This window comes from Phoxinus phoxinus (genome assembly GCF_949152265.1).
Source record: "Phoxinus phoxinus genome assembly, chromosome: 21".
NCBI lineage: Eukaryota > Metazoa > Chordata > Actinopteri > Cypriniformes > Leuciscidae > Phoxinus > Phoxinus phoxinus.
Window position 1 is genome coordinate 17,216,001 of NC_136896.1, and position 12,790 is coordinate 17,228,790.

The window sequence follows — 12,790 nt, forward strand, 5'->3', positions numbered from 1 at the left end:
GTCTACTAACTCTTATTAGAGTATTAGTAGGCTGTCTGCTTAATATCTGCTAACTGGTACTGCAACAGATATTCTATTGACTTTAAGTAACTTTGCAACTACATTTCAACTTATTATACTAACTCTACCAGTCTAATAATACTATACCACTCTATTAAAGAAGTTTTACTACAATTCATTGAGTATAAATCTCTCTCTCTCTCTCTCTCTCTCTCTCTCTCTCTCTCTCTAATTTTTTTTACTTTAATTGTTGGATAGTTAGGACCTCTGAAAAAGTAAAAAAAAAAAATCACCATTGTTAAGGGAGGGATACAGATAGCAGTGTTATTATTGTTAACTAAACCTAAAAACTGTTTTTGTTAATTAAAATAAAGCTAAGATAAAATATAAATATTAGGTTAAAAAAATGTAACTTAAAAAACACATACAAATAAGAAATGTTGCCGTGGCAACTAACTGAAATAAAAATAATAATAAGTGGAATACAATTGTTATGAACAATTTTCACTCATAGCAAGCTTCACAAAGAATTGCAAGGAAACATTAAGACATTTAAAGCTCTAGTCCGTAACTTTTTTGGGATAAAAATTATCCAAAATAATTTTTTGAGCAAGTAGCTACATAACCAGCCAGTGTTCAACACTATATGCTTGCCTTAGCTCGATTCAAAACGGTAAGCTTGTAATATTAATGTTTTTAATTCCAGTGCTGGTGGATTTTCGCGGGAAATTCGAGCATGTCTTTGCGTCATTACGTCACATCTGTACACAAAAAGAAGGTGTGTCGGCTAGTAACAGTTAGGTATACACGGGTTTCTGTGCAACGTCATCACGTAGATGCGCGCGCATCTAAGAGGCAGAAAGCAACCGTCTTTACGGCTATATCTAGCAGAAGCAGAGATGACGCGGAGCTGTTGTGCTGTAAACTAACCTTAAATGCATAGGGTATGTCATGTTTTTATGATTCGCAAACTTAGTTGGACAATTTCATACTAGTCAACTAACTAACTTTTTACATAATGTTATATTAATATGCAAATGAAACACAAGCAAACAGATTCAACTCTGAAATTGCAGTTTATTATTGAGTCAACAAGAATTTACAAACAATGCGAAATCTACGTTAATTACAATGTTCTTTTACAGAACTCGGCATAACATATAGCGGTCTTGCCTCTTGGATGCGCGCGCATCCGGTATTGTTTGTATACAAGAAACCTGTGTATATTGCGTGAGGATGCTGGTGGTGGAGATTTATAGGCAGCCTTTTCTAAAGTTAAAGCACTTGATATAATGAAACTTTTCAATTTGATGGCGGATCCAGAAAGGTTCAAACGACAATCACCAGTGACAACTGCAGATTCTCCCGTTGTATAATGCAAAAGACTTCGGAGTGGCTACCGAAAAAAAGAGACTGCAACCGGCTCAATGCGAAAACAAGGATATCGGAAGGGCATTTGAAAGGTGGCGTGAACTCCGTGTTTGGAAGGGGTTCAAAACGGACGCAGAGACGGCTTTTTTTCTGCTGGACAGGTAAGTTGCGAAATTTCAACGGTTCAATTAACGTTATGTAACAGCGCTCTTGTTCGCTAAATTAATTTAGTTACTGAGTAGGCTAACGTTACTGAAATACATGTAGTCACGCAATGCTGGTGTTGTTAAAGTTAACGATTTAACAAAATAAAGTATAATTTGCACGGTTTGACGTGATAAACGATCGTTAGAGTTATTTGTAAATAGCGCGATTTACTGCAATGTTTTTCCCCCTTAGTTGGTCAGAACAAAAGTTCCTTACTGGATGTTACTTACTTGTTCAGATGACATTTTCCGGTGAAAAAATAATTAATATTTTGGTCATAGGCTACTTCCAAAAAGTAGAATCTGTGATTCTGAATGCCAGTATCCACCGGCGCGGTGACTGCCGCACATTCTCCTCAAATCATTGGATTCATCCGCGTTGTGCCGTGCCGAGGCACAGCCCACGTTAAGTTGATAATTCCGCGAATAACTGCAATTGCAGATTTCGAACAGAGATGGCGACAAAGAGGAAAAGCTACGGACATTAGCTTCAAAGAAGAAAAACTGAAATAGTATTTTCTAGTTTTATATACAACTATGAAAAATATTGTTTTACATTGTACTAAAATTACTGAACATTTAACAAATTAAAATTTATATCTATCTATATATATCTATATATATCTATATATATCTATATATATATATATATATATATATCAGTGGCGGGCCGTGCATTTCACACCTAGGCCTTCAGTGATGTCCACCCTGAATTAATAACTTTTAATAGTGTAGCAGCGCACGCACATACTCTCTATAATTGTTGTGAAATTCCTGTTTTTATTTTGCACCGGCAGTTATAGGGTTAATGCGGTGAGTTCGCGAAAGGCCGGGTAGAGAGAAACGAGCGAGTTCGTTCGGCTTTTGTGTACAGTGGTTCTTGCGTTCCGATTATAAATTCAGAAACGGATCCTCATCCCTGTCTTATCCTTCAATGGCTATAGTATTAATGTTTGGAAAAAAGAAGTTGTTTCGATCATAAATTTACAAGAAAAATTAGGAAGAAAATCATATTCAGCACGGACAAAAACAGGGGCAAAAAATGCATTATACTCTCCAAAACTGATTTTTTTTACACAAAATCCATCCTAATTTCTTTCCTCAAAAAGATTTGAATTACTTGGTTGTACAGGTTGTCTGTGCTTTTCGGTCCCAGCAACCTTTTCTATCGCCATCGAGGCTAATGTGCTGAAAGTCGAGTCTGTCCCGTCGTATTTCTGTCATAAGTTTTAATTCGCTTTAGTGCTGAGTGTCTGCTCGATAGAAGCAGTAAACAGGGAAAACACCGCAAAACATGACGATGTGTAACGTTACAGCCGACACAAGCTCTCACACAGATTTTTGAACGATATCATTGAGATCAGCGGGACTTTTGCCTTCAAAATCAGTCCTGGCATAACTTTACATTGCAGTCAGTTGTGTTTTTACCCGGGACAGATCGCTAGAGTTTCGAGACTCTGCGTAAGCTGAATAAGGGATTTTTTCCGGTAGGTTTGAACCTGCTGGTGGTCGAGGAAGGAAAGAAACATTAATTTGTGGGTTGAAAAACTATTAAATCTACAGGTATTTTAGTTTACACAGTTCGCAACAGATGCGGTTAGCTAGCTCTGACTACCAGTAATAATAGTACACGCTCTGACCATCCAATCAAAGGGCGTGAAAATGCTTACGTTATTGTACGCCTGCTAGATGGCCCCGGTGCAATCAACTCGATATCTGATTGGCTGATTAAATCTGACCGATTATCTGATTGGTTAAAGCAACAGTTTCATTGCCATTCATTTAAGCTACAGGCGCCCGCACTATCGATTCTGAAGGCCTCGAAGCAGATATATTTGACCCTGGCAACACATGATGACTGAAATATGATTGGATAAAAGCACTAAAATAAATATACACTACTGGAAGCAGCGCAACCAAGAGAAAAGCTATGGAATTATGAGAACGGACTATTGGGAATAATGTAATACTCATTCATAAAAAATATATAAAGTGCAAGTCAGTGATTCTCATAGTGTTTAGGCCAGCAGAGAAGGCCTTGCTGGCCCTGACGGCCCACCACTGATATATATATATATATATATAAACAAATACTATATAAACAATACTAAAATAACATTCAGATAATCTGTGAGATGTGTAGGCTACCTTGAATGCTCAAACACATATACCTTTCTCTTCTACTGTCATTTCCTCACTCTTTGAAGTCAAAGCTAGGAAGAATTAATTTAAAATATATAGTGTATTATTCACAACAATTTCAAGCCCTTGATTAGCATGTCAGACTCGCCTTGTGGATGTTTTGGCAGGCTTTTAATGTACAGCTATTATAATTTACTTTATGAAGTTTTCCCCGAACTTTCGAAAAGGCTAACTTTTTCTCTGCTGTCTTGACTGTTTCCTTCTCTCTACAATCGTACCACTCACAGCTCCTATATGGCAATTATATGAATGCTGACTCGGCAGGTTATCTTCTAGCAGCTTCTCGCAGTTATAAGTTAGTAGACACTTGGCTGTGGCAGGTAGCACTGCTTGCTAAGACCTTTATTACCAGGGCTGTCTCCCTGCAAAATGTCACCATGGTGTATTGTTAGGAGGCTGGATACAAACACCTGCATAAACATGAGGTTACAGTGCATTGGCAGAGCTGTTCTGCCTGAGTTAGGCCGAGGGAGCTGTCAGGTCATGGTGTCTTGACTCATAGTTCAGTTATTTAGTACATCACTACATGAAGTACATCACCGTGTGGCAGACACGGCAACAGAAAACCAGTGAAATACTCGCGACCACAGCGTGCAGCTGCCGTACAGTAAAACGGCTGTGCTCGGCAGATCTTGATTACCTTTTTTCTTGCTTTAGCGTTTTTCTTAATATTTCACAGCACGTACTTCATCATTTCATAGAAATATGCTACTAAATGAGAACTGTGTATTTCTCTCTATATACAGTGAGTCTGTTGTTAGCATTGTTTAAATGGGTGTGAAATGTCTTGCTTGAGAGAAACTAGATGTTTTGAGGGCCACTCTAAACGGATCCTAATAGTCTCACTCTCACACATAAGTGGTTTTGTGCGTTTGCCAATTACCAGATTAAAAATAGTCTCTTGTATAGAAGTCTGAAGACAAAATGCAAATTCTGGCAATGTGAGGTCTTTTATTGGGCTTGTGGGCTAGAAGTGTAACGCGGGTGTCATATCTGTTATCAGTCTTACAAAGAGACAATGTGTATGAAGAACGAAGGGTCTAAAAATCAGAGCATGTTTACATAAATTTATTACATTTATTACATAAATGCATGCTACATATATAAGCAGGTTCCGTGTCATGACTATTGGAGGACAGAGCTAGATTTCATGAAGGTTGAGCTTTCCTCGAGTGTAGACTGACCTGTCTGCTTAAGTGTGAGGGACTTTCCCTGAGGGTAAACAGGAGCATTGCTAGTCTCTCACAGCACAAAAGCTTTATTGAAGAGCGATTGTGATTCTGTGTCCTCAAGTTGCCTTATCAAATGTCACGAGAAATCTAATGTCATGTTGTGTCCTTTTCCTTTACTATGGAAGCTTGTTTCCACCATGGAATAAAAATAGAAAAGGTAAGTGCGCCTCACAATTCTGACTTGTTTATTGCAATTGCAAGTTTAAATCTCACAATGTGGACTTTAAACCTCACAATTCTGACTTTTTTTATTTTGAATTTGTTCCTTTTTAAAAACTTTTTTGAAATCTCACAAAAACGTCTATCTCACGTCTCCAGCAGAGGCCAGGTGCATAAACATAGCCATTAAGTTAAGTCTGTGTCCTATGAACTAGTATGACCAACTAAAAGTTAGTTATAGGGGTAATCAGTTTCAGTATCAAATTAGACTAATTTACATTTTTATGTATAAAAAGTCTTTATGAACAGAAAAAAAATGGATGACTACTTGTAAGACTGTCTTAGCGGTTTATGCAGCCAGCCCCAGTATTGCGAGTTTTGAGACTCACAATTCTAAGAAAAAACACAAATTGTGAGATAAAAAGTTGCAATAACCTTTTTATTTTTTATTTTATTCTGTGGCAGAAACAAGCTTCCATTCTTTGCCACTGCTGATATAAGGATTTAAAGGCATTTGTGTATTATAAATATGAAATATAATATTACATAAATGTGAAATAAAGTAAATATAAATATAAAATATTTATATAAAATATAATATACTTATATAAAATATACTTATTATACTAAATATAATATACTTAAGTATATTTTATATTTTATAAGTATAAAATAATAAAAAGTGTCAGTTTTCTCAAACAAATCATGATGCTAACTTTTAGGAGACCTGCATTTTGAAAGATAGCATCCAGATTTTGAATGGCCAAATGATCAGAATTTGTCTGAACAATATGTATAGCTGTCATAATCAATTCCTTAAAGCACTGATTTTATGATTACACTCATTTACACAGAGGGTGATTCATCTATTTATTCAGTTGAGCAGAATTAATGAATATATTAGGCTATTTAATCATTTGAAATATAAAATCTTGATCTTCAATTTTTGAATTGTTTGCATAGACCACGATGAATGATGCACTCTAAATAGAACAAAAGACGGACACACGTGAACAATATTGTATGCTAACACTTAATGTCACCACAAAATAAAAATTGACACCACTTTTTTTTTTTTTTTTTTTTTTTTTTTTTTATGGAATATTGCTGTATTTATCAACCACAACGATCCAATCAATTGTGACCTGGGGCATAATTTTTTTCTTGTTTGAGAAGCAAGTCTCCCTTGGGAGAAATTTGTCTTCATTCAACAGAACAGTTTACGTATTCCAATCATGGATAGGCCTATGAAAAAAATATCCATGGTATACCCGTACGGAACAAAAATATCTATATATACTGCAAAATTTTATGCGATATATAACATAATACATTTCAATATATGCTAAACTAGTGCTTATATTTTTCAATATACTGCAACATATGCATTGACCATGTATGGCTGTATATACATGACATGACATATTTATAAATGAAGACAAAATAGCATTACATGTAATATTTACAAAGTGTTATCCTTTATTGTGTATTGCACATACATGTTCCCATATAAATGTGAATGTATGTTCACGCATAAATACACACACATTCACTGAATGAGCATGCTTTGCCTCTGACTATTAAAGCAAATGTTAAAAAGTGTTTGTTTTTTTGCTCAATATTAATATAGGGGGAGATCTGTTAGTGTTTAATGTTCTATTATAGGGAATTTAAAAGGTTTTCTGGGATGTCTGAGTTTTTGGGGTAACAGTTGTGCTGAAGAGTAGAGCCTGTGGTTCGGTTGACAATTGGCCAAAATTCCATTAAGACTATAATTATTATATTTAAAAAGTAATGGTTGTGTACTCCTCAGCACAGTGATAGTCTCTTGGCTGAATACTTTAGTAAAGGTGTGCTTGTGCTTTTGTTAACTAGCTTGAAAATATTAAACCTTTATAATGTAAAAAAAAGAAGAAATATATTACATGATATATTTCTCATATGTGTGTTTATGCTGCATGAGTAAATATATCTGCAATGAGTAAATATATCTGTAATATATTACACATGCAGTACCATATCTGATCACATATACATATATAGTATTACTGTATTTAAAATCACATACATTATGATATATTAGTAAATATATTGTCACATATTTTTCAATATATGAAAAGCAGCAATTCCTAATGTATTTTTCAATATATTGTAATATATTAACACAATAAATTATTCTGTATATTTTCAAATATACTTTTGAACCATTTAATATATTGATCATTCATATATAGAGAAATGTATTTTCTTTTCATAAGGGTAGGAACACATAAACAATCCACAAACAATTAACATACAATATATTTCTTTATATAAAAAAGTTAAATAAACAAGAAGTTAATATTGAGTAACCTACATCTGACAAACAAAATTAGTTCCACACGAAACCACGTCAACTTTGTTGCGCATCTCCAAACACAGCAATTAATTCCTGTTTTTGAAATCGTTTTGAACAAACCTTCTTCCCTATATTGTGACGTATATCCGACTGAAACAGCTTCTCGAACAAGAAGAAATGTAGGCGCGCGCAGGACTTGATTTGATTGATGTGGCTTGCTTTTGCGGTGATCTCATGTAAGTGACAGGTTGTGTCGCTCTCATGCCAGTAAACACATCTTTAGAGAATAAGAGATGTGGCAGCAAGAGGAAGGGTAGCAATAAAATATTGTAATATTACATTAAAAATCACTTGTCAATGTTAACGGTGTAACCTGCAGAAAAACTCACTGAAAAATCCTCACAGCTAATACACAGATGGACAATTTGTCTAGAACGTGCAAACACAGACTGATACAACCAGGAAAAGTCCTCATTACATTTGTGGACTGGACTTAACTGTGTTGCAAACTTAAAAGTATTATAAAAATGTTGATAGTAGTAATATTTTAGCAATACAATTTTCTTATTTACACAAATTAAATAGTCTTATTACATTGTCAGTTCACGAAAAGAAGTATCGCCTTTCTATGAAAATGAACTCTGTTTGAAGAACAAAAGTAGTCAAAAGTAGTGGACATGGAACAAACAAAAGGAGCAATTTACCTCATGTCTGTATGTGAATTAAGCGCCTTCCTTCTTCAATGAAAGGACAATGCACATTGTTAAGACCAAAAAGGTCACGCTGTCTCTGGCAGCAATCTGAGAGCGGAATTTTCCAGAAGAAATCCAATTAGAACATTACCTCATGTGGTAGTCGGGGAAAAAAACGCCCAAACATACCCACCTTTGTTTAACAAGACCTTTAACTTTAGTCTAGCATGTTGCTGCATGCACCTCCTGTGCTCTTCACCTGAAGAGGTGTGCTTTGTCAGGAGGTCAGGGTATATCAAACATCCAATTAGAGCTTTGTAACAGATACCCACACACACATACGGTCACTTCTCATTACACGTGGGAGCTGAACCTCTGTCTGTTAGCTCTGGCCCTGCAGGCTCACTTTCCTCCTACAATATTAGATCAGGCATCAGAGAATGCAGCATGGGTCCTTCAACACGTTCACAGTCAAATGCCATGGAGCTCATTTCAGAGAAATATATGTAAGATGAAAACACAGAATGATGGCTTGCAGCATACATTTTCATTTCCCACCCCTCCATCAAATGCATTTTATGTGAATGTACTTGTAATAAACATATTCAAGGTTAGTGCACTGTAGGGCGAGTTTTGAGTAATGACATCATTAAATGTTCTGTTTGTTTCCAGTAACTAATAAAACTGCTACAATTAGACGTGAGATGTCCATTGGAATGAGCAAGTGTCCAAAGTATTGATTTTTTTGCGTGACTAAAACTCAAACTTTTGAATTTTGTTCGATGAAAATCCAACCTGATTTTTTTATCAATGATATATACAATTATTAGAAAAAAAATTATCATGAATGTCCACCCCTAAACATACCTGACCGTAAATTTTTTTTTTACCATATGAGATCACACAAACTGATACCAAATAGCTACCAATTAGCCAAAACGTAGGCTAAAATATTTACGAATTGCTATGAGATCGTGTTGGAAAATCACATTAAAATGGACTTTTTCTACTTTTCATATCCTTTTGTGCATACATTTTTCGGTTCAGTCTTAAAATATGTAAATCTCATGCAAAATTTAAATGTTTAAACCCATAAATAGGAATAGTTCACCCAAAAATGAAAATTCTGTCATTTACTCACCTTCATGTTGCTCCAAACCTGTAAGACTTTCTTTCATCGACAGAACACAAATTAAGATATTTTTAATAATGTCAGTGATTTCTATCCCTCCATTGACAGTCCACCCAACTACCACTTTGACGCTTCAAAAAGTTCATAAAGATATTGTAAGACTAATCCATATGAATTGAGTGGTTTATACAAATCGCTTTATATGATGAACAGATAATTTAAGCTTTTATTCAGATAAAATAATTAAAATAAAATAAATAAAAGGTAGCTATACTCTATGAGTTCAATTATGATCAAACAAGTTTTCACGTTTACATTCATTCTCAAGGTCTAACAAATATGTGGAAAGCATTTCCTTCCCCATTAATGGTAAATAAATATTGTGATAAATATCAATATCATGTGATATGGGAAAAATATATTGTGATTTTTTTTTTTTGCCACATCGCCAGCCCTACTTAAAGGGGGGAAAAAAACTTTTGAAATAAACTAGTAAGAGTAAGTTTATTATACTTGACAAGAAACAACCAATCATTATTTGAACACACTCTGTGTACTGTTACATATCTCTGTTGTGTATCTGTCAGATGCTAACATTATTTAGCAGATTATTTGTCTTTCCCCTACTAGTCCCAGGTTGCTTTGAATCACAAAGACACCCTCCAGCTCCTCCCCACCTGACCTATGTAGTGCCCAAACAGTAATTGTCTACATCAATAAAGCTTTCATATTGCATCCAATTCTCCCCTTTACACTGGGTGGAGGACATCATAATTTCATTGAAAGGAAAATGGGGCAGAGGCTGAAATAATATCTATATTACTCCCGGAGACGAGGGGGGAAGGGACAGAGCTGTCCGGTTTGCGAGAGCCAATGATTTTTCTTTCTTTCTTCATGATCTGGCCTCCCAATTACCTGGCAGTGATCTTGTGTAGAGGGAGGAAATGGATCTATAACTCATTTACACTACTGTCAATGAGGCCACAGCAGGCCTTGGTTTCTTAGTACCCAAGAAGAGGGAATAGATTACTGTCAAAGATGATGCACTCGTAATAGGAAATGTCCCTCGTTTGTTTTGATATCATCTTTTTTGACCCTGAATGACTAATGAGGTCATTTCTAAGCTTAGTTATAAATGGCCCATGTTTGAGATGAGATATATAATATAAACTAACTATATATATGTACAAACAAGTAATCCACGAGTTCTTGATCAAGAAATTGAGAGAGGAAAAAAATCACAAAACAACCAATTTTTGCAAACAAAATATCCATCACTTATCCTGAGAGGTTATTAAAAAACACTGTCAGTAAATGTCAGTATTCATTATCTTCTTAATAATCTCATCTTTTAAACAACTGGTTGCTTTTATGAGGTTCGAAAGCCTGGGGTGTGATTTTTGACTGACCTTTGAGTGGATCAGAAGAGACTTGAACATTAACTGCTGGCCACTGATTCCTGCTCTCTCGTTCACTGATGTGTCTTATAAAGCACAGTTTTGATTAAGACTGCAAGGTTAAGACATGAAAATGAAATTCAAATTGAGATGAGCTTCAAAAGGAGCTACATCAGCAACTGAATTTTAATCTAACAGACTGAGCAGAGGACTGAAAGTTGAGTGGGAAGCTCATTGTGATAAAAAGTCTCATTTGAAGGATGTCCAACACCACTGATATGTGCTAAATATTCTTATCTGACATATTTCACGACGACTCATTTCAAAATCTAAGATCCCCTCAATCTGTTGCATGGCTGTAGTTTTTATAACATTAATCACTGTTGATAGGCCTGTTTATATCAGCCTGCAACATTATCCAAATCAAATGTTCAAATATTTGATTCCCCAAACATAAGTATTCTTATATTAAATTGTATTGTATACACAGACAATAAATGTACAAAAAAAAAAAATCCCAGAATATTTTGTGATAAAGTAAACTTAAAGACAGCCCTATCGTGAGACCTACCAATATTTTTTAGATGACCTTGTATGCTTCTGTAATCACACTTGAAGTCAAGTCATTTTGACGTGTACAATTGTGCAGAATTCCTGGTGAAATATTACCAAGGAGGTATATAATATCTGGAGAAAATGTAATCGTATCTGTAAGCATTGTCATTCATCTCAATATCAGTCAGTTGGCACAGGGTTCTCCGGATGGAGGATGCCATCTTGCTTTTGGGCACTGAATTACAGGAATATATGTCATGTGACTGATCACATGACAAATGGCAGTGGACAGGAAAATATGTAAGTCAATTTCACGGTGCAGATCCACTTGTCCGTGCGACACTTCTGTCGTGCCGCACTCCACTTTATTATGGTGACGTCATGCGACTTTGACGCACTCGCAAAGCATTCCGGGAAGGCGGCGCTGCATTTGAAAAACTGCTGCGCGTCAAAAAACTGGCCGATGCCCATCTTTATGCAAATTAATCCATTGAACGCGACGCGACTATCCAATAGAAGTAGAGCACATGGAGACGGGGGGGGAAGTCTCTCGCGGGTTCTTTGTTCAACATTCGCCGCTGGCTCAAAACCACGCCTATAGCGGTAAACTTGAGCAACGCCCATTTCAAAGTACAAATGTGGGGAGGCGTCGCAACACCACGCAACAGTCGTGTCGCACAAATGGATCCGCACCGTTAGATTTACAACACTGCAAGCCTCCAAAAATAAAATTTCAATAAAATAAAATACAATACAATAAAATGAGCAATTTATGTGTTAATTTATATGATGCTTGGATTTTTATCTATATATTTAGTTGTGAAAATACATGTTTTTTGCCATTTTAAAAGTATAGTCAGTGTACCTACCAGCAGGGGCTATTGGGGCCCATTAATGTTCAAACACACCTGAACAAGCTAATCATAGGTGCGTTCAACTTTGGGGTATTTTAATGTCATACACGTATTGGTCTACGCAGCGCCGCTTCAAGTCAAACACACCTAACGTCTTAAGGATTTCTAGAAAGCTACAGGCAGGTGAGTTTTTATCAGGGTTGGAGCTAAACTCTCCAGGACCGAAGATGCTTGTTCCTGCTGTAGCTCAAACAACCAAACATGGGTGGGCAACTAAGGCACTTGAAATCCACTCTCATGCAGATTTGAGCTCCACTCCTAATCAAACACACCTGAACAAGCTAATTAAGGTCTTCAGGATTACTAGAAATTACAGGCAGATGAAATTGATAAGGCATGGTAATAAACTCTGCAGGAAAGTGGATCTCGAGGGCCAGAGTTGCCCAGCCCTGCAATAGAGCATAGTTTTACAAAGTGAAATAATATATGTGTTGCTTTGGATACATGTGTCTAATAATACATAAATTAAATACATTCCTGATTCATAAGCAAGATAAATCGACCTGTTCTGATGTAAATCACAATAAAATATTTCATTTGAAACAAAAATATTTTTAAGTATACAAAAATAAGATGTGTGCTTAATGTCCTT

General features: G+C 35.8%; 1 long non-coding RNA gene across 1 annotated transcript in view; it reads left to right on the top strand.

The window, feature by feature from the left end:
• Nucleotides 1-1,360: 1,360 nt before the first annotated feature.
• The window catches only part of LOC306989578, a 28,505-nt gene continuing 17,075 nt past the window's right edge, over nucleotides 1,361-12,790 (top strand). Inside the window, exon 1 of the long non-coding RNA XR_013795664.1 lies at nucleotides 1,361-1,532. This is a non-coding gene — a long non-coding RNA (uncharacterized lncRNA). The remainder of the gene's footprint in view (nucleotides 1,533-12,790) is intronic.